Raw genomic sequence first — 22,781 nt, 5'->3', positions numbered from 1 at the left:
ATTATAGGACTTACTGATAATCACGTCACCAATTAAGGTATATAAAATCTAATTATCATTCTGTCATAGATGAGGTGACTTGAACAAGTCACTTAGCTAAAGTTTCTTCATTAAGGGAGAATAAAATGAGTGGTAGGAATGAAGATTGGACAATTTTTTCTAGCATTTCTCCAAGTTGCAAAGGTAGTTCTCTTTTTGTTAGGAAGAAACTTGGCCATGAACAGCAAGGGTGACCATTTAATGGGGGGTTAAGACAGCAACAAGCACTTTAGAGGAGACATTCATTTAATTTCAAAGTAGATTAAGCTTATTGGGAAAGAAGGTAAGTGCTTAAAGACCCATCAAAGGCAACACACTATGGAAAGTTGTCAAGATTCAGTAAAAGAAATCCCTCCAGATCTCTAGCAATACCTTGAAAAAAATGGGTTTTGTTGAGGGTGTAGAATTTGTGGAAGGTGGGGATGTCCTATTTTAAAGTGAGATTGTTCTAATTCCACAAGGCTAAAAGGAACCTTCTTTTGATTTCTTTCCAACTTGAAACAGCATGAAATACCCTTTGATCTGGTAATATCATTACTGGGTATCTATTCCAAAAAGGTAATGAAAAAGGGGAAAGGACCTACTTGTACAAAAATATTTATAGTGGCTCTTTTTGTGGTGGCGAAGAATTAGAAATTGAGGGGATATCCATCATTTGGGGAATGAATGGACAAGCTGTGGTACCTGTTGGTGATGGAATACTATTGTGCCATAAGAAATAATGAGCAAGATGATTTCAGAAAAAGCTGGAAACATCTGCAGGAACTAGTGCAAAGTAAAATAAGCAGAACTAGAAGAACAGTGTACACAATAACAGCAATATTGAATGATGATTATCTGTGAAAACTCGGCTACTTGCAGCAATGCAGTGATCTAGGACAATCCTGAAAGACATGATGGGGAATGCTAACAACCTCCAGAGAAAGAACTTCAACAGTCGTTTTTTGCATCAGGGTATTTTGGGTTTTATTTTGGGGTTTTGGTTATGGATGACTTTGCTCTTACAACAATGACCAGTATGGAAATGTGTTTTGCATGACAACAAAAAAAATTTAAAAAAGAAAAAAAAAAGAACAGCCTTGAGTCTAGGAGCTCTAAGGAAAGGAGCATATTTGAGTCTCAGAGACAACTGGTAAAGGAGAATTGGCACTGGAGAACAAGCACATTTCTCCAGCAGTTTAAAGAGCTTGGTTCTATTCAGTAAGTCCCCATTGAATGTTGAACAGGAGCCATTCACTTTCCTCCTTATTCCATCTTTGCATTCCCAACAATAGAGAGGCCATGGTCTTCTGTAGGTCACTCACTATTGGGAAGATGCTCTTGTTTGCTTAAGACTTACTAACTGTGGGTGAATCACTTACCTCTGAGTGACTCATAAAACCCTCCAGGATGTTCTGAATCCCTGGACATCTTCCAAACATGCTAGCATTACTTTTTCTATTGGGACAGGCAGAGAAGTTGGACTTCCTCCTAAAATCTTCCTGGAATTGAATAGGCCAATTTTGAGTTTATTTTGCTCAGTTTCAGGATTCCACAGCACTCCTTAGACATGTCTGAGAGGTAGAACATGTTCCCTCTTCTTTTTCTGCATTATGTTTCTCCATGAGTGAGTTTCTTAAGAGCAGACTACCTAGTATATTTTTATTTTTATTGTCAGTGCTTAACCCAGTGACTATCACAAAGGAAGCACTATAATAAAATGTGTCTCTCTCTCTCTCTCTCTCTCTCTCTCTCTCTCTCTCTCTCTCTCTCTCTCTCTCTCTCTCTCTCTCTCTCTCTCTCTCTCTTTTTCCTTCCCTCGTTCCCTCAATCTCCAATGGAAAGAATGCTGGTTTTGTTATCAAAGAGTCTATATTCTAATACTAGGTCTTTTACTTTGTAACCTGGATTACTTTGGACAAATGACAACCTTAATGGGAAAGTTCTTCATCTATGAAAGGGATGGGGGGGGGGGGGAGTACAGTCAATGGGGTCCTTGGCTTAGAATCAGGAATAACTCAGTTCACCTTTAGCTTTATTAGCTATGTGATATGGGATAAATTATTGAACCAAGCTAGGTTGACCTAACTCAATGTCTTCTAAGATCACATCCAGTTCTAAATCTATAGGAAGAAAGCTCCATTTGCAGAGAATTACCCTCCAGATAATTCACCCACTAATGATTTTTAGACACCTAAGTGGCACAGCTGATCAGGGGATCCAAAAAAGACTTGTTACCTGTCTCTGGTCAAATCATTAATCCTTAGTTCCAGTTTCTTCATCTATAAAATGATGAGGTAGAACTCAATGATCTCTAGGATCCCTTTCAGCTCTAGATCTTTGATTCTGTAATTTTATGATCTCTAATACACTTTCTAAGTCAGGTTATAATATATATTTGTATACCATCAACAATAAAATAACATTGTACCACTTTAAACCTGTGACATAGTAAATAAATACTTTATTGAGCCCTTAGAATATATTTTAGATACTCAAGTTGTTATCTATAATTTGACTTGTTAAGTGATGAAACTACCCAAATGCACAAGCCTGCATATTCTTTTACAGGTAAAAGAGGGAACCAGAAGAACTGAATTTGCATAAGACCCAGGTGATTTTTTTATCTCTGAGGCTTAATTAGATTTAAGTGCAATCTGACAGGGAACACACTAGAAGGGGACTCAAGACATTGTTGGAGGGCCTACTGTGTAGTGGTAGCTTAATTAGGAAAAATAAAGCATTTTCCTGCTAAGCAATCAGGTGGCATGAACCTAATGGGAGGGGAGGCAGAGTGGAATGAATCAGTGAGTCTCCTTGTTCATTATTACCTGACAGCCTGAAGCTATGGGTTTTCAGGGACTGTGTGTCTCTTTTCTAAAGCAAATTCTGATGATCAATTTCTTTAGCAATTTCATCTATAAGCCCATAACCACCACCACCACCACCACAACAACAACAAAATACATTTGGATGACCAGCTGGATGAGTCTGGATATATTTCAATATATTTGGAAATGTTCCCTGTTTTATATCAGTTAGGTATTTGGAAACAAAACAAAGCATACCCTTTACGATGAGTATTTGTGTATTATCAGACAATGCCTTTTGAAGAAAGACTGACTATTTCCAAGGTTTGTCTCCTCAAAACAATCATAATATATTGCAGAAGAAAAGGACTTTTATGGTGACCTAACAGAAATACCATATGATGATCCACTGTGAAGGATTAAATGATTAAGAGCAAAGCAAGATTCCAAGATAACCCCCTCAGTTTTGCTTCTTCTAATCTTTCAATGTTTGCTTTGCTTTACAACCTTGAGTTATATTTGTTGTAATGCAGATCAAGCCCATCTCTCTCCAATCTGCCTTAGAGACAGAAGAACATTACAGTCAATGTGTTTTTGATTAAGAAGAATTCATGGGAAGAACACAGTCCAATAAATAATCCTTAAGTGATTTCCTAAAACAAAAGGAAACTGCAGGGGGGGAAAAAAGCAGGATTATGCAACAGGATTATGAGCATCTGGGTTCTAACCTATGTTTTGTTATTTACCAGGTGTCAGACCTCCTGTAAGTTGATTAACATCTCTTGATGATCTGGCTCTAGAAAGGACGTTAGAAGATACCTGCCCAACCCTTTCTTTTAAAAAGAATCATTTTTATTGTTATCTTTTGTTTAAAATTTTCCCTTGAATTCCTCCCAATATATTCCCATTGATAACCATTTAACAAAATGAAGATTTTTTGAAAAAAGACAAAAAATTAGCCAATGATAGACTATATACTAAAACATATATGTATATAAATACATATATATTATTATAACAGCTTTACTACATATAGTCATTAATCACATTAAGTCAAATAACATTTATATAATACTCTAAGGTTTGCAAAGCTCTTTGAAATCTGGGAGGTAGGTATTTATCTCATTTTTACATAAGAAAAATGAGGCAACAGAGGTTGAGTGACTTGCCCAGGGTCATACAGCCAATAAATGTCTGAAACCAAACTTGAACTGATGTCAATCCCAAGGGTCTTTAAATATCCGGGGACCTCCCACCTCTTTAGAGGAATAGGAGGAGCTGGGATCTCATAACTCTTCTTTGATGGTGGGCTTGTTCTCTCTCATTTTGCAACATTCATTTTAACTCTTTTATGATTTTTATTCTTTGCATTTACATTATTGTAATCACTGAGGATATTGTCTTAAAACTACTTGCTTCATTTGAATTCATATAAGTCTCTTCATGTTTCTCTGTATTCCTCATATTCTTCATCCCTTATAGTATAATAATATTTCACTGCATTCATACACCACCTCACTGTCAAGGAACATCTATTTTGTTTTCAGTACTTTGATACCATTGAAAAGAGCTGCTAGAAGTATATTGATGCATATTAGGATTTGCTTCTTAGCAATGTCCTTTTTGGACTACATACCTTTTAGAAGCATACTCTCTGGGTCAAAAATATGAGTGTTTTAGTGACATCATTTCATAAAGTTTAAATCTTCTTTCAAAATATCAACCCATTCTTTTTAGAGGTAGAGTGACTGAACACCAAGTGGAGTTACATGATTTGTCCAAGATCACAAGATCTTTAATTATTGGTTCCTCCTCCCCCCCATACCACAACCAGATCAACTCTAGTCATTTTGAGCTCTAACATTGTTTCCAGATTTTCTTAATTTTCATGACTTTTGAGGTAGGTCTTAAAAGTATATTATTTAACTTAAGTGATTAAAAAGACTTTCCCAAATAAAATGAACTTGTTTTCCAATCCATAGACTGATGTTTACTCTGTGAAATGAGCTGAGTATCTTTACCAAGACACAATCCAAATGGATCACAAAGAGTTGGACACAACTGAACAACAAAAACAATTCATTCGTTTCATCTTTGAAAGTATCCGTCTTCTTAATAGCAAACTCTGCTAATGAAAAACTCTGCTTTTATCAGATATTATTCATCTCCCTTGCCAACAACAGTGACAGCTTTTGCTTTAGCTTTATACTGAGCAGAATGTCTGACAGATAGTAAACACATAAAAATTGCTTTTTATTTGACTGATTACCTTTAAACTGCATCTTAATCCCTTGCTAAAAAAATGGCAAAGAGTGGATCAAACACAGTGCTTCTAAGTACAAGTGTAGTCAGAGCTTTCTGAAAGAGAAATGCCTTAAAAGTCTACGTGGAGATATTTCCTTCAAGGAGAAAGCCATTAGCCTTAAGACTCTAATGTGTCAAAGAATGGAAACCCAAACACTTATGTATATAAATTTATGTGTAATGATATAGCCTGACTATATAGTTATTAATCACATTAGCCAAATAACATCAACATTTACATAACACTCTAAGATTGGCAACACTCTTTATAATCATGACAACAAATCAGGGAGGTGGGCACTTATCTCCATTTCATAGATGAGGAAAATGAGACGGAGTTTAAGTGATTTACCCAGGGTCATAAAGACAGTAAGTATCTGAGACCAAACTTGAACTTGGGCTTTCCTGACCTCAAGCCCCCCAGGGGTCTTTATACAGCTCTATATTATTACATAGTCAATATAATAGAATGAAAAATCATTCATTCATATTGCTTCTTCTAAGAAAAACAATAAGATAATCAGGCTATACTATTGATTTTTCTTCACAGAGTTTTTATATTTTTTAATGGCTTGGTCTTATACTAAAATGTTCCAATCGAAGCTCTTTCATCAAACAGCCAATGGCCTCTGCTAAAACAAAGCACGAAAGGGAGAAAGCTATCTCCTTTGGTCTTTCAGTGATTGTGACTTTGTCCTTTTTTACGTCATTCTGCAAATTTAATCCCCATATTACAACATGGAAATTTAGCTAAAGGAAGAAAAAAAATCTACAAAGAAATGACTTCATGTGTGCTGCTCTTTAGTAGAGAAAAGACTGGCTTCTTCCTAAGAAATCTTATTAGGCTGCTCTGCAGTTATGCTGACCTACATCACGAGCTGCTGACTTTCACTTGCAAAGTTTCTGAGATTATGTAGCTGAGGGGACTCATATATTCTTGTCTCGATTCATTTTCGGTGATGCTGCATGTTTGCCCCAATGTGATTTTTGCAAGAAACAGACTTCAAACAATTTTATTTGTTTTTGCTAAGAAGCCCAAATTAATATGCTCAGTGCTCTCCTAAACAGGATCCTGGCCTGGCTGAGTCCCAAGAGAAAAGTTCTATTTCAAGTAGAACCACCATAAAGAACTTTATCTGCAGGAATGCAACAAGCCTGATGAATTTTTGCATATTTTTTATTTCAACTGTCTGTTGTTCACAACTCAAAAAAATACAAAGAAAGACAAGAATCATGGGAAAATTGAAGCAGATTTTCATTCCCTTAAGTTTTCCATGTTTACATTATACACTCAGTAATGATTTAAATACCAAAATGAGGAAAATGATGGAAAAAACTGATCAAAGATGAATTAAAAATCTTTTTCTAAAGTTAAAAGGGTCTGGTTTTAGAGTAATTATGCCTTTGCCACAAAGTAATGTGTTTGCAGATATAAGAGATACATTTGGGAATATCAGATATGAAATTCTGAATTAATTAGACCTACAGAAAATAACAGTGTAAATAGTTAGAAACAGTAGAAGTTTGGGTTCAAGTGTTGCCCTTACACTTTACTCTCTACTATAGTGGAATTACTCAATCTCTAAATATGTTTCATCATTTTAAAAAGAGGGATAAAATAATGACTGAAATATCAGCTTCACACATTTCTTGGGAAGAACAAATGACATAAGGTAAAGCACACTGCACATCTTAAAGCACCATATAAATTTCAGCTCTTATTTAAGGCATAAATAAATTCTTTCCTCATCATCACTCATCCACCAAAGCTGATTGACATGGACTTATAATATAAAGATCTCTATCAAGCCTGGAAAAAGGTAGCAGGGTAGTAAACAGATTAGGTCTCATAAAATAATTAATGAGGATTAAATGACCTTTTATTGTCCTTTGCTGACATTGTCATCAATAAGCATTTCTGGAAAGCCTATGGTGTGAAAGTGGGAGAATTTATCTTCCTGTACTGTATGAACTCCTATGTATTAGGGAAAATTACTGTATATTTCTCTGTCTGGGTTCCGGATCAGAGATACCATCTAGTCTCCTGCTTTTTGTATTTTTTTTTAATTTTTTGGAATACCGAGGAATGTCTCTCTTTTAAGCAGAATTTTAAAAATAATTTAAGAGTACCAGGGTTCTTCTCCTGTTTTCCATGTTGTCAGGATAAGGAGGGATGAATAGGTTGAAAGACCAGTTCTTAATTAGCTGTCATAAATTAAAGATGTCTTTGGATGGTCAGCGGAGCTCTTAAAATTTATTAGGCCTGACCCAGCTAAGGTCATCCCTGGGTCTGAAAGATAGCCATGGAGACCTATAAAACTCTATTGGCAATAGTGGATGCCTAGCCAATAAGTTTGATATCATCAATAAACTTATATTCATAAACCCCTAAATCAGTCTCTCAAGATAATTTTAATGATAACATAAGGTACAGGGAGTGTAAGGTACATAAAAACATCCTCTTAATTGAAAGGTTTATAGTTGTAAGGAAGATTATCTAGGAGTATCTCCTGCAAGCTGTTAGGGTGGAGAACCTTTGTCTAGAACTTTTGCACAGCCTTCTTTCCACAGAGTATGGCTATGGTCATTAGCTCTTTAAGAGAACAAATACCTGCGGACAAGAGGTTAGAGATTGAGGCTACTCTCAAGATAAAATTTTTGTTTTTTGGAACTATGCTGTGGTGTCTAAAGGAGGACTAGCATGTCACCCATTGAGAATATATTTGGAAGAGTCACTCTTCTGTGCTCATCTTTTTTGTTTGTGCTCATCTTTAAAGATAGCCAGCATATCACTCGTCTCAAACCTCTTCTGTTTCAGTTTTTCCCCCTATTCGAGATAGTTGCCCATTCTACTTATGGAGAGCACTATTTGGTGGAAAGGTTTCTTATATCAAGCCTGAATGCCAGTTATTGCTCCTAGCTGCTTTCTGGGACCAAGCAAACTAAGTTTAATGCCTCTAAATGACTGTCTTTTAGAAGCTTGAAGACAATGACCATTTCCCTTCTAAATTTCTTCTCCTGGAAGGGAAAAAAAAGCCACACATCTGATCTCTTTAATTAATTCTCATGTGCTATCTTGGTTGCCTTCCTCTGAACATGCTGAAGTTAACCATTATTCTTCTTAAAAATATGTTGCCCTAAACTCAACTTTCACTACAATTGTGATTGGAATAGGTTAGAGAGCAGTAGGATCATAACTTTCTTATTGCTGGACATGATTCTTCCACAAATAGTCTAATATTACATTTACATTCTTTCTTAGCTGCCATATCACACTGAGGTCTCATATTGAACTTGTAATCCACCAGAACTGCTATACCCTTTTGAAATTGTGACATTGATTTTTATTTGTTATTCAATAGGACTTCATTTTAATATATTTTATTCATATATATGTATTTACATATATTAAACTTTTTCCATTAAGTCCACATAATGTTCTAGACTGTCAAAATCTTAAATGTTACTATCTCTTTCATCCAATATGTGAAGTATCCTTTCCAGTTTTATATTCTGCAGATTTGCTGATCAAGGCATCTACATCTTTATCCAAGTCATTAATAAAAAGGTTAAACACAAAGACCATGCATGATTCCAAGAGCTCCTCACCACGGATCTCACTTTCAGGATGACATTATTGACTTCTATTGGGGTCTATATGATCTTGCCCTGGTCAAGTTCAGTGGCATCAAATGCCAAAATCTCTAACAAAACTAAACCACTAGTGTCAGAGGAAGAATTTGAACTTGTCTTCCTGACCCTAAATCCAATAATCTACTATAGCCCAGTACTTCTCTCAGATTTAATAAATACTATTTCTTTATAATAAATCACATTTCATTTATAGACTTTCAGACTCACAATAAAGTTTTTTGGATTTGATGACCATCCATCATCTTTAACAGTCTACTCAACAATCATCACTAGGTCCCCAACAATCAGTGTTGCTACCAAGTAAAATAAAAGGTGAAGGATGGTTTATGTGTACACATAGATTCACACATACAAGGATTTACTAACCATCTTAGTTTTCTTCTAGGACCAAGTGGAGATAATTTAATGTCTCTAACATATGATTGCCTTTTAGACCCCATATGTGTGTGTATGTATGTATGTTATGTATGTATGTATCATTATATGTACACTTATTTATATATCCTTAAATATATATATATATATATCTTTACTTTTATTTATATTACATATATGAGTTTGGTAATACCTTTTGCTAGTAAATAGAATTTATATTTTACATATCTGTATATGCCCCTATATTACTTTTTCTTTGTATGAATTGTTATGTTGCTGTTTTAAGGATTTGCTATCCTTGTTTGATTTTGTAATCCCAGAACCATTTTGCATGCTTGAAAGTTCTCTAAATATGATCTGACTTGTTCGTTGTTTTTATCTATGCAGTTTTGTATGCCACCTTGTGAATCAAAAATTTCATGTTTTATTTCTGCAATGCTATTTCTCATTTCTTCTTGCATTTCATTTATAGATCTTTGCTTTGCACTTAAATTGTTTCCCATACTCTGCTTCATGTATAGTCCTTCCACCATTGAATTTTTCTCTCTCTCTTTTTCATTCCATTTTTTCCATCCTTTAGCTATATTTTCATGTTTCTTCTTTGAGGTACCTCCCAAAGTTTGACATTGTTTTCCTCTCCGTGTGCTAAGAGTAGAAATGATCTGGTTTCAAGCCAAGTAATGATTGCACTTTGATACTACTTCAGAGTAATGAGGTTTTGACCCTTGGGAAATTTCTGCTTGCATAGATTTCAAAACTGGGGTCTCTTCTTCCCTAAACCTGTAATGACATGCTTTCTCATTGTTCTGTTGCCTTCCATATTATCTATTATTATATACTCTGCTCTGTGAATAGGTATTCTGGTATCTCCCTCCTTTGTTTTGCTCTTGTTCATATCTTTGTTTTTGTGGGCAGTTTCGCACTATGTGACCTATTCTCAAGCGCACACACACACACACACACACACAAAAATATCCTAGTATCCCTCTGTCCCCTTTACTGATTTTTTGGGGTCTGTATGTTAAATGTTTTTATTAGGCCAAGTTTTTCACATCCTCTATCTCTTTTTGTTTGAGTGTTTCAGTGGTGTCCTGTAATTTCTCTTTTATCTCATATTTTTCCCTTTCTTGTTCCAATTGGTTTTCATATAGATATGTGACTATGTCTCTTAGTTCACTAAGAGAAATTGAATCATATTTTGGGATGTAATTCTGAAAGAAATCCTTCAGTCATTTATCACAAATACATAGAAATTGTCTCCTAATGTTTGCCAATGATTCCTGGGAATCAGGATTAAATCCCATTAATCCTTTGACATTTTCTAATAATCTGTTGATAAAGTTTGAAGGATGTTCCCTTTTCTTATTGCAGCCTGTCAAACTTCCCCTATGCATTGGGACATTCAGATAGTTGTTTGATCACCTGCAACAAGTCTTCCAAACATTTCTTTAGCTAATTCATGCGTAGGGGGTTTGCAAAATCAAAATCCTCATAGGATTCAGGCCAGCTAGTAAGAAAGGAATACTGTCTGGTCCTAGAAATAAAGTCCTTGTGTTCTTGGGGGATAAAAGGCTCCCCCAAAAGAATCTCAACATCCCCCAAGTTAGGCTCATACAATCTAAAAGCTCTTTTTAGTTCTTTTAATGCTCTATGGGGTTCAGAAATGAATTTTGGAATTCTTTTAAGCAGTGAATCAAAGTCTTAGGTGGTAAAAGACTCATGGATCTTTGGATATAAGATGCCAGAGTTATCAGTCAGCTTTGCCACATCTTGGAGAGGCATGATCTTGTGTGCTCTCAAGATGCTTTCAGATGTAGTATTTCCCTAAGTTTCAGTTGTGCCTGCCATGATATTCACCGCTACCTGCCCCTAATGCTGTACCCTTAGTAGTATTAGAGTCTTTGTCCATGTCAGTATTACCAATGACATCTTCTGTAGTCACTTCCCCAGTCACCATGTCCTTCCCCTTCCCCATGTTTTCTTGTTTTTTAATCATATACTCCTGACAAATTTCAGTTAGAATGGGTATCTCTTCAAATATGCCTCCAATCTATTGTCAAGGATCATTGTTTAACAGCTTTCTTCTGTATGATGATATTAGCTCCAACCTTGAAGTAATTTAATGTCTGAACCATTGCTATAAAAACTATATATACTTGAGGGAGAGTGTTCCAGAGAAAGGTATCATAAAGGTATCTGGATCCAAGAGGTTGTTATGTTTACCACAGAAACTATAGTATTCTCAACTATAACTGATATTGTATTATATATTACACAATATCCCCAGTAAACCATCAAAACCTCCATTAAAGTTGCCCAGAATAACTGCAACATCTTTTCCATATGACCCTTTCTTTTGTTTCTATTTGTCTTGCTTTACTTAGTTATCAATATGTCAGATATTAAGTGCTTATTTCTTTATAGATATTTCTTAATAATGGCTACTCTACCCAAGGTCTCTGTTGACAGTTGACAGTTGAAAATGTCTTCTGTCAGACTTCTGGATTTGTCTTAGAGGGATTATTCGTTATAGGAATCAAAATGTCTGATCCTATATACTGGGTGTTCTTGTCCTGCTCCTTAAAATGACTATCATCCCCTTTGAGTTCCAACTTTCAGTTTGTGACAGTTGAAAATGGTGGATCTTTTTTCTGGGGTGCCAAATTGTATTAGAGGGTTGGTTTGGGTATAATGGAGGAAAAGTAGATGATAAATGTCCAGAAGGTAGAAGGAGGGTGAGGTAGATTCTGCCCCCCCCCTTCAGTCTTCCTCAAAATAGGTCTCCCCACTAACCCTGCCTTTATTCACCTCTGATAACTGATTTTACTGGGTGAACCTCTTCCTTTGGGGAAAGAGAGAGAAATCAGCTCTCTCCCTCTTCCAATATGACAAGGAAGTCAATTAAAGATAACTAACAACTTTATTCTAACAAATTGTGATTAAAGGTAAGATAAACAAGATGTCTTCAGGTTGAATTTTATAGGAAAGAGGGTAAAGGAAATCCCTGTCTGTCTAAAATATCTTTTTCCCTCTCTCCAAAGTTGAAAGATTCAGGCTGACAGTTTGGTCTCTAGGAGGCTCAAGGTTTTATGACCCCTGGTCTATCATGGCAGTGCCAATGTCCAGGCCCAGAGTGTCACAGGAGCTGTGTGAGATCTTCTTATGCTGTTCTTATTATTCTCAGGTTCTGCCACAATTCTTTGTATTGGGGGGAGGAAATGATGGTTAGGTGAAATGAGGGATTTAAAAAGTTCAGGAGAGAAATCTGATCAGACTGTCACCTTGGCTTTCTCAAGATATATATCTAGAGAGAGAGAGAGATCAACTGTCTCCCACCTGGAATCTCTCTTCCCTCAAGATTCCAAGCCTCCTCCACTATCCCCCACTGTGGATGCAAACCTCTGCATGTCTTCCAGGCTCTATCCTTCGAAGTCTCTGGATCATTCCTCTATCAAAATATACATGTACATAGGCATGTGTAGCCATACATCCAGCCAGTTTTCAAATTCAGGGCTATTAAAGCTAAATATAATAAACCCTCTTTCCTCTAACTCACATCCATAATAGTAACTTTCAGGCTTGATAGACTAGAAAAAAGAATTTACTCTTGATGTTTTCTGCCCTTAAATGTGGGAACTCTTTTTAGGTTCGACTAATGTATTTATTATGTGCATGGCAAAACAGGAATGTAATAACAAAATAAAAAAATAGTCCACCTATTCAATAAGCTTTCATTTCATTAAGTAGGTGGGATATTCCATTTGAATATATAAATAAATACACTATGGTTAGCTCTAATCTATAAGAGGATCCAGAAAGTCTTTCTATTAAAAGTAGTAATTGAGTCGATCCTTAAGAGAAGCCTAGGATTCTAAGAAGTTCCAATGAGAAGTGATAAATGCTGGAGGGGATGTGGCAAAATTGGGACACTAATATACTATTGGTGGAGTTGTAAATTGGTCCAACCATTCTGGAAGGCAATTTGGAACTATGCACAAAGGAAACTTTAAACGAATGAGAGGTGGGCACTGGTATTATCCCTATTTTAGAGTTGAGTAAACTGAGGCAGACAAAGGTTAAATGACTTGCCCAGTTCACATAGTAAGAGTCTGAAGCTGGATTTTAATTCGGTTTTTTTCTCATTCCAGACCCAGTGCCCTATCCATTGCATTACCTTGCTTACAAGGCAGACATGGGGTGAGAAAGAGGTGGGCAGTGATTCCTTAGTGGCCCAGGTTTCAGGTTGTTTCTTCACTTCTGATCAGGGGAAATAGAGCCAGCTGACACTGGCCAAGGAGAAGGAAATGATTCCACATATCTGATTTCATGCCATGCTAAAGCATTCTACACGTTTGTGTTGAGTGGTATGCAGCATGTTGCACTCAAATGTTAGGATACAGCTATGATATGGGTATAAGATGCCCCTATAAAAAGGGGCACACAAATTCTTTTTTCTTCAAGCCTTGTCATCTCTTGGCCTGGGGTCACAAGGGATGTATATTCATTAAGGCACGGTCCAGGGAAAAAGTTAGTGGGAAGAAAATGACCTTAAAGTCACTTGGGAGTCTTGTGTTTAGCTTTCAAACTTCCCCTCTCCTAATTCAATGTCTACAAAAGTTAATGTGTCAACCCATTTTGTTCTTTTAAATGTTTTACAAATATTTTTATAAGCCTTCATTTCCTGCCACTTCCTCATCCCAAAATTGTAGTGGAAATTCTTCAATGGGTTAGATTACTAGATCACTAAGGACCCTTCTGACTCTGAAATTCTGTTATCCTATAATTCTGTGAAATAAAAATAAAGCATATGAAGACTCACAAAGCACTTTCTGTACAACTCTCAAAGTTAGATAACAAAATTGTGTCATTTTATAGAAATGGAAATTGTCCTATAGAAAGCAGTGATTTAAAAAAAAAAAAAAAAACCCTTACTTTCATTCTTTATTGATTCTAAGGTAGAAGAGAAGTAAGGACTGGGCAATGGGGGTTAAGTGACTTGTCCAGGGTCACACAGCTAGGAAGTATCTGGGGTCACATTTGAGCCTAGGACCTTCTTCTCTAAGCCTGGCTCTCAATCCACTGGGCCACTCAGCTGCCCCCTTTTTACATTTTTAATAGCAAGTATATGTTTTAGATCAGAACAACCTTTGGGAATCTCCTTGGTCTTTACCTCTCCCTACAATGTAATGCATTTGCCCATATCTATTATATGTTTTTTCCTGCCCAGTTGCCTTTGTCTTTACCCCTCTCTTTGTAACTGAGTCAAGGATTAATGGAATCCTAGAATGAATCTGAGAGGAAACAATATCATGGGCAGGCCATACCTCTAGGCCACTTTTATAAGACAGTTGCCAGAAGATCAAGAAATAAACTTAAATGGGAATTCACCACCCCTGGTGCCAGAGAAAGGGATGCTCTAAGAAACCATGTGGAGGTAGGAGAGCAAAAGTGTAGGCAGAGGCAATCAGCATAAAGAAAGGGCCTGAAAGTGAAGCTGTTTAGGCCCCTTGGGCGCCATGTTTATTGGATGGAAGTTGTGTTTTTGAAATCATCTGAACTACAGATTCTAAGATGTTAATTGTCCTTCTCCTTTTAGGGAACCCAAAACCTTTTTGTGAGTTCGTGGGAAAAGTATGTTTATCTTTTTCATTTTAAATGTTTACTTAGCCTTCATGAACAATTTTAATGGATAATGTCTGCTCCTTAAAGTGTACTTATAGGTAATACATTTATTGGGAGGGGAAATAATAAGGAAGATGCAACTGATGTTTTTTGTGTTTTGCCAGGAGTATTGTCTGATGTGTTTTGCCAGGAGTATTGTCCCCTGAAGGTTTAAGAAAAATTGCAGAGATGATGGAAAGACATACATTTTTTGACATGGACAATGTGAGAAATTTTGTTTTTTGCTCATGCAAATGTCTGGTGGAAGATTTTTGTTCTCTTTTATTTTTGTTAAAATGGTGGATTTTAGAGATAGATTAGATAAATATTTGTTGATTAAAATTTTTTATTTAATGTTAAAAAAAAGAAATGAGTCAGCAATAGGGTGATGGGAAAATAGGAATGGAGAACACTGTCAATCACTTCCCTGGCCTGCCACCTCTACCTTTATATCTACAACAATGTCATCCACATAGAGGAAACTTTTAAAAAATGTAATAGAAATGAATTCTCACTCATAAACTAATTTACTTAAGAGAATTTGATATAAGCTTCAGATAAAGCCAGGTATTACTTCCCAATTATGGAAGAAAATATGATAGGGGCTTAATTTGCTGCATATCCATGGGAAATTACTTATAGACACTTTTTAGAATTTCTAGGAAGTTTATCAGTATTTGTCTAAATAAAATAGAGAAAGGAGAATTTTCTTCTCTGTTTTTTTCTTCAGAACAGCCAGAAAAAAAGTGACCAGGAGCCAGCAATATTTTGTGTGGAGAAAGAAATAGAACAGAAAAGACAAGCTGAAATTGAAAACTATATTTAGAAATATTTTGTTTTGGTTTCAATGGATGCATCCATCGCTTTTCTTTTTATTTGTTATTATCTTCCCAGTACAAACATTTTTACCACAAAATAAGGGACAGAAAGGAATTCCTCTTCTGGCCATTCATTCTAAACAAATGAAGCAGCTTTTTATGTTTAGGGACACAGATTTTCCACATCAATAGCAAAGCCCTAATTAGGACCAAACAATTTGGGCTTTATCATAGGGTACCAACATGGCAAAGACAAACATTTAGGGAGATAGTATAGGACAATAGAAGGAATTATTAATTTGGAATGCTAAACTGGAAGTCCCTGGACCAGAGTTCAAATCTCAGCTCTTTGTGACTTGTGGAAAATCATTTAATGAAACATTTAACCAGGATGACCTCAAAAATCCTTTCCAATCTTAAATCAGTGATGTCAGATCTTATATTCTCTTTTGCCAGCATAGAGCCACCTAATTGCTAACTTGGAAATTAGCATCTACTTAGCATGAATAAATCCTCAAAGTAGGAAGCTATAAGATACCAATATTGTTACTAAAATTCATATGGTGACAGCTATAACATACTTTCCTCTTTTGCTCAAAAAATTTAAATTATTTCTAAGTAAGAAATTACAGAGTGAGCATCATACGTTTCTGGATTCTGAGCTCAAAGGCAACCTAGAAATATCATCACCCCTTCATTTAAAAGATGAGGCTTAGAGAGGTTAAAATGAAGAATTTCATAACTAATCCCTCAGCCATATAACTCTATAGTTCATTTTTTATGTGTGAAGTCATGGGATTTAGTTTTGTGACATGTTTATAAATTCAATACAATCTTTCTGTCTGACAAACAACCCACTTGCCAGTTGAAGTGATTGCATGAGCCTGGTACTTTTATTAGAGTTGAGACCTGAGAGAAAATCTGAAATCACTGGAATTTAGTTTACCCTTTCTGTGGTTTTATTCTTTCTAACTGGATTCTTTCCCACCAATCCCCCTTTAAATTGTCTTCATTCTTATGACCATGAAAGGTCATCAGGAAATGATCTGAAAATTTGTACATTGGTAGGAATAAAAGTAATTTTATATGTGTTCTCTCCTGGGTTTAATTTTTTTAAACAGTGAATAGTCTTTCCTTTAACAGTGAAGAATCTTGATTACCATCAAAGGAATATTTATTGGTGAATCCTCCTGGAAGAACAAAGCTGTAGATGTTGAACAACTTTGGGTAGGAGGACCTTCCAAGTATTGGTAAGATGATATTGCATAAGCAACAGCCTTTCAGAGGCAGCTGGCTTCCTAGTGGATGGGAACCAAACTTTAAGTCAGGAAAACTTGAGTTCAAAATCAGACCAGATACTTACTGTGTGACTCTGGGCAAGTTAATCTCTTTTTGCCTCAGTTTCCTCAATTGTAAAATGGAGATAATAGTAAGTACCTATGTCACAGGATTGCTGTGAAGTTCAAATGATCAAATTATATTTTTAAATGCTTAGCACAGTGTCTAGCACATAAAGATTCTATAAAAATACTTTTCTTCTTCCCCTTTTCCACTATGCTTTATAAAGTCATCCCCACTCATACCTTTGAGGAAAATATTGGAAATCCTAGACTGTGGAAACATACTGTTTCATCAACAATGTAAATAGAACTTTGAGGCTACTTAACCCTAAACCAATGATTCTTATTTGTTTTTTGAGTCGTGGACCCCTTTGGCACCCTGCTTCTGGAAGAAACCTATAGACTCCTGCTCAGAGTAACGTTTTTAGTGTATAAAATAATATATGAGATTACTAAAAAAGCTAAATACATTTATCAAAATATAGAAAGTTTTCCAATTAGCTATTATTGTCTAGATAGCAATTTCCTTATTCTAAGATGAATTTTGCCTATCATCTTCCTACCATCTTGCCCTACCAACATCCTTTCCCCCTAATTCCCCTCATAAAGGCACAGAACTCTAGAAATAAGTCCTGTCTTTCTTCAACTTTTGCCCTCTCATTTTTCCTTATTCATCCTAGCCTATTCTTCTTGATTCTCTCTCTATCTCCTCTTGCCTGACCCTTCAAGTGTGCCCAAAATCTCATTCCACTGTTCATAAACTCTCATTTTTCTTCTTGGACCTCTTCCTCTTTCATTCATTCTTTTCCCTTAGATTAATAGAAACACAGAACCCCTGAGGACTCCAGGTTTCTCTCTGATCTCTCAAATGTTATTTTTGTTATTTCTTTTGGTTGGCCAGGCCCTAGAATTGGAGTCAGTATAAATCTTGATCTTTTATTTTCGACAATTCTATTTCCTTAGTTGTCATCAGTAAACAACATCTTTTTTATTCTTTTTTTCCTATAATCTTATTAGTGTAATGAGCTCCTAAGTCAGGAAATTCTCCCTAATAATGCAGATCAACAAGTATTTTGCAGCTTATAATATTAGAGAATTTCCCTGTGGCACTAGGAGTTCTGTAATTTACCCAGGCTCTCACAGCCAATATGTGTCAGATGCATGACATGGGCCCTGGTCTTCTTAACTCCAAGGAAGTCAGTGAATTAGGGGGATATCTACCTAAAGCATGAGAAGAGTTCCCCCGGCAGAATGGGAGAATGAGAATAATTTGTTTCAGTGTCCATGAAGGCAGCTAAAGTAGCTTTTATACCATTTTAGGTAACATAAAAAGTGCCCAATAAAATGAAATCAGGGATAGGATTTGGGTCTGACCACATGTAAATCTGGGATAATTGTACTGGAGGTAAATATTTTCTATGCGCCAAAAGATCCATTTATGATATATCACAAAGAGGGGAGAGTTCCAAAAGAATGGTAAAGCCCATAGGTGATATAATCAACAAAATGGCTCCCATCAAGGTAACAATAACTTAATTAAAATGCTCCCTTCCTCATCTGTATGAAATAATAAGTTTACATAAGGGTAATTTTATTAAAACATGAGATATGAGATGGGACCACTAGGCTTTCATAGACAATTCTCTACAGTAGAACGCACATATGCAATCACACAGTAGATTAAAGGGAATAAATAATAGGAGGTTTTTCTGGGTTTTTATTTACTCACCTCCCCCACCCACAAAAAAGATTAACCCATTACAGCTGAGGAAAGTTAAAAAGAAAACTCCTCTCTCACTCCCATCTTTCGAAAGCTTTATTGAAAGCAAAAACAACCAGATTCCCAGACACACATCTCCCAAATGAACTAACACTTTCACTTTGAATCAGTTTGATTAAAAAATACTCCTAACCCCATTCACCACGCTCATTCATAAGAGAGAGCCAACCCTCTTGGTGTGAGACAGACCAATCCTGCGCAGGGAAGTAGGTATGGGCGTGGTCTCCCCCTAGCACGGGATTGGTCCTTTTAGGACCAATCCCACGCCAGGAAATGGGAGGGAGGAATCTCTTGGACATGCTGGGAAATGCAGTCCATGGCCAGGATATATTTTAAAATCCACACAGCAACATATACCTTTAAAGAATCTTTCTTCCAGAAAGACATGGTAAGCACATACAAGATTCCTTAATAGATATAAAACACAGAGGTAACTTTTTTTGTTTTTCTTTTATGATCAATATTAAGGCAAGGTGGGGAGATAAATGTCCGCCAAAGTTATTTGTCAGTCATATGGAGGCTATCCTTCATTAATCACAAGTAAGAGAGATATTCTTTAAAGGTAATAAAATTATCTTGATGCTCCCATTTGTGAATAACTTTATGATTATTGCCTTGAGCCTTGAAACTTTTATCATTGTGATCCATAGCCTTAGGGAGAGTAAGCATTTTAGGAGGGGAAACAAAAAGTTAGTGTATAATTATTATATATTGACTATATAATATGGAAAACCCACTGATTTAGTCCATATGAACATACTGTATACCATGGGGAGACTTCAAAAATTGAAAATTAATGTGGACCAAGAATTGAACAGAAAGAGAAAAAGTCAGAACTTTCATGGGGTTCCTTTCCATCAAGGCCCATCTTTTTAATATTTTCCTGGTGATGAGCAACAGACTCTCATGATCCCAAAAGACAAGATGCCTCAGAAGTAGCCAACTAGTTTGCTGAGATGATTCTCAGCAGGGCCGTGGTTGGAAGGAGGAGTGCAAGAATTACGCAGGTGGAGAAAACATGAACCTATTGAAATCTATGCTTGATGGTGTGCCTGGACAAAGAGATACCAGATTTAAGGAAACATGAATGATTTCTCCATTCCTTCTCCACATATTTGGCTTGTTGGACCCATACCCTTCTGAAGCTTTTCTCTTTCATTGACTTGAAGATTATCTATTGTCAGAAATAGGTTGGAATCCATATCAATAGAAGAAGTAATCATAGTGTTGAGATCATGTAGTCCCTGATGTACAATACCCAATTTGGCATTTTTGTGGAAATCAGAAGGGTAAACAAGCAATTTCCAAGAAAAAAAGTATAATGTACCCACTGCCAGGACATGTTCATCTCTGCAGGCTGGTGTGGGCGGGTGTTCAGGAGCAGGCACCAAGTGGCAGAACTCCAAACAAATGACTCCATGCCATGGCCTGGCCAATATCCAATGCTGCTTCTTGCTGTGTTTATTTCAGCCCAGCTTGTTTATTGAACAAAAGGCTCTGGATGGTTCTCCTGCCTCTTCTATATATATTGAATCACGGCTTGTCTGTCTCAATTCTTTCTCAACCATCTTGGACATTGACAAAGAAATTCATGGATTCACATATAAGTATGCATGTACAAGTGTGTATAATTATTGCATAGATTCATGTTTTTATAAATACATTTATTTATTTATATTTACAAATTTTATAATTTTAATAAATTGTTTATATTTATTTATGTTTTTAAATTTATGTATTTATAAATACATACACCTATGGGGAATATACATGCCTTTCCTTTAGGAGAACAGTATAATTTTTATGTATGTGTGTGATGTATGTATATATGTATATATATGCATATTCCTATATTTATATGTACATATATATGCATGTATACATATGTATATGGGAAGCTAGGAGGAGCAGTGGATGGAGTATTGAGTCTGGAGTTAAGAAAACTCACTTTTGGAATTCAAATCTGGCCTCAGACACTTCCTAGCTCTATGACCCTAGGCAAGTCACTTAACCCTATTTGCTTCATTTCCTCATCTGTAAAAATGAACTGGAAAAGGAAATAGCAAATCATTCTAGTATCTTTGCCAAGAAAAATCTAAAAGAACTCCACAGAGTTGGAAAGATTTGAAAAATGACTGAAAAACCACAAAAATATGTAATCTATATCTATCTATCTATATGAGAGAAAGAGATTGTCACATTTGTATATTTTATGATATTTAAAACCTACATTTGTGATTTCTTATCAAGGACCCCCCCAAATATGCCACAAAGAATGTTGACCTTTCCTTTAGAAGAATAGCACACTTTCCATAATTCTCACTAATATAGAACTTGTTCAAGATCCTGAATTCAAATCTGAGCTCAAGACTGAACTTAGAATCAGATTACCTTATTAAATTCCATCTCCAGCATCAGCTACCTATACAGTCTTGCACATCTCTTGACCTTATTGTGCATCAGTCTCTTTTATCAGTAAAATGAAAAAAATTGGACTAGATTACCTTTCAGCTATGAAACAGATAATTCAATGAACCTTGAATACGACTTCCTTTACTTCTTTCTGGACTATGTCATGTAAGTATAATTTGTGTTTTATGTTCTATGATCCCTGAAAAATAGATGGCATCCCATTTACCAAGTTGCAATTTCAGTAACAGATGTGAGGCTCAACAGGAAAATTATAAGCAGCACATGACGGGATGAGTAATTTTACTTGTAATTTCATTTTATTGGTATTCAGCTATCTTTTGTAACATTTAAAGTCATGTAGACGATAGCCCAAAGTAGGGCACTACTATAATTGCTTTCAAATGGAGCAAAGAAATAAGAATTTTTCATTGGTCACAGGAAAGAGAAGAAATTTAGTTTTCTTAACCTTAAAATCTTTGCTAATGTATTTCCTGGCATCATTTCAGTGTAAAATTAAGTGAGGAAAATAAGAAGGCACCTGAGTTTTCTTTTTATATTTTTCTGGTTCCTTGGAATTAAATGACTTCATGGATGTTTCCATAGTCAATCTAGCTGTTACTTATCCAAGCAACCCATTAAAAACACTCATTAAGATACCAAACATTCATTAGCGAGGAAATTTTAAGTATGCTTGGATAGATAGCTAAAAGTAAATTGAGAGGTAATATAATTAATTAATATAATATAGACTGGAACTTGTCATTTTTGTTTTTCCTAGTTATATGTTCTATTTTGTTGACCTATTTTATTTTTAAAGGATAGCATTGACTTCTTTGTGGAAGTTGTTTTTCTGACTATAAAGCAATTTCATCTGAAATAATAAAGAAACAAATTATATAACAAGTACTAGGAAGGAAAGAAAGGAGAGGACTCTGTTCAGGGAGAGCAAGTTACCTACCAGGCAAAGCTGTAATAGATATAAAGAAGAAACTTAGAAAATTCTTTTATTATTTTTAATTGATTAGATTTATTTTGAGGAAGTCAAAGGCAAAGACTCTACAGTCATTTATAACAATCCTGTATCTTCCCCACAGTTTAAGAAAATCTACAGAAACTTATATAGCACAATTTAAAAATAAAACAAAAATATTATGCTTGTATCATTTGTGATTTTTTAGCTTTCTCTGTATTATCAACCCCTTTTCAAAGGGAGCCTCTTGTCATTCCTATACCAATCTTATATTTAATAAGGATTTTGCTTATTACTGTAAAATAAACACCTGATGTATTGCTGCCCACTTCCAAAATATGGCATCCAGAGACTGTGGAGCTTATACAAGAAAGGCATCAGGGGGGCAGCTGGGTAGCTCAGTGGATTGAGAGCTAGCCCTAGAGATGAGAGATCCGAAGTTCAAAATCTGACCTCAGACGCTTCCCAGCTGTGTGACCCTGGGCAAGTCACTTGACCCCCATTGCCTAGCCCTTACCACTCTTCTGCATTGGAGCCAATACACAGTATTGACTCCAAGACAGAAGGTAAGGGTTTAAAAAAAAAAGAAAAGAAAAGAAAGGCATCAGGCAACGCTCTAGATAAAAAAGGGTTGACAAG

General features: G+C 35.8%; 1 long non-coding RNA gene across 1 annotated transcript in view; it reads right to left on the bottom strand.

Moving 5' to 3' along the window:
* The window catches only part of LOC107649899 (uncharacterized), a 72,734-nt gene extending 50,564 nt beyond the window's left edge, over nucleotides 1–22,170 (bottom strand). The window contains exon 1 of the long non-coding RNA XR_008913966.1: nucleotides 21,152–22,170. This is a non-coding gene — a long non-coding RNA (uncharacterized LOC107649899). The remainder of the gene's footprint in view (nucleotides 1–21,151) is intronic.
* Between the last annotated feature and the right edge of the window lie 611 nt (nucleotides 22,171–22,781).

The sequence above is a fragment of the Monodelphis domestica genome, chromosome 8 (genome assembly GCF_027887165.1).
Source record: "Monodelphis domestica isolate mMonDom1 chromosome 8, mMonDom1.pri, whole genome shotgun sequence".
Lineage (NCBI taxonomy): Eukaryota > Metazoa > Chordata > Mammalia > Didelphimorphia > Didelphidae > Monodelphis > Monodelphis domestica.
Note: the sequence above shows the minus strand (reverse complement) of the source record. Positions and strands in the feature narration are given on the sequence as shown.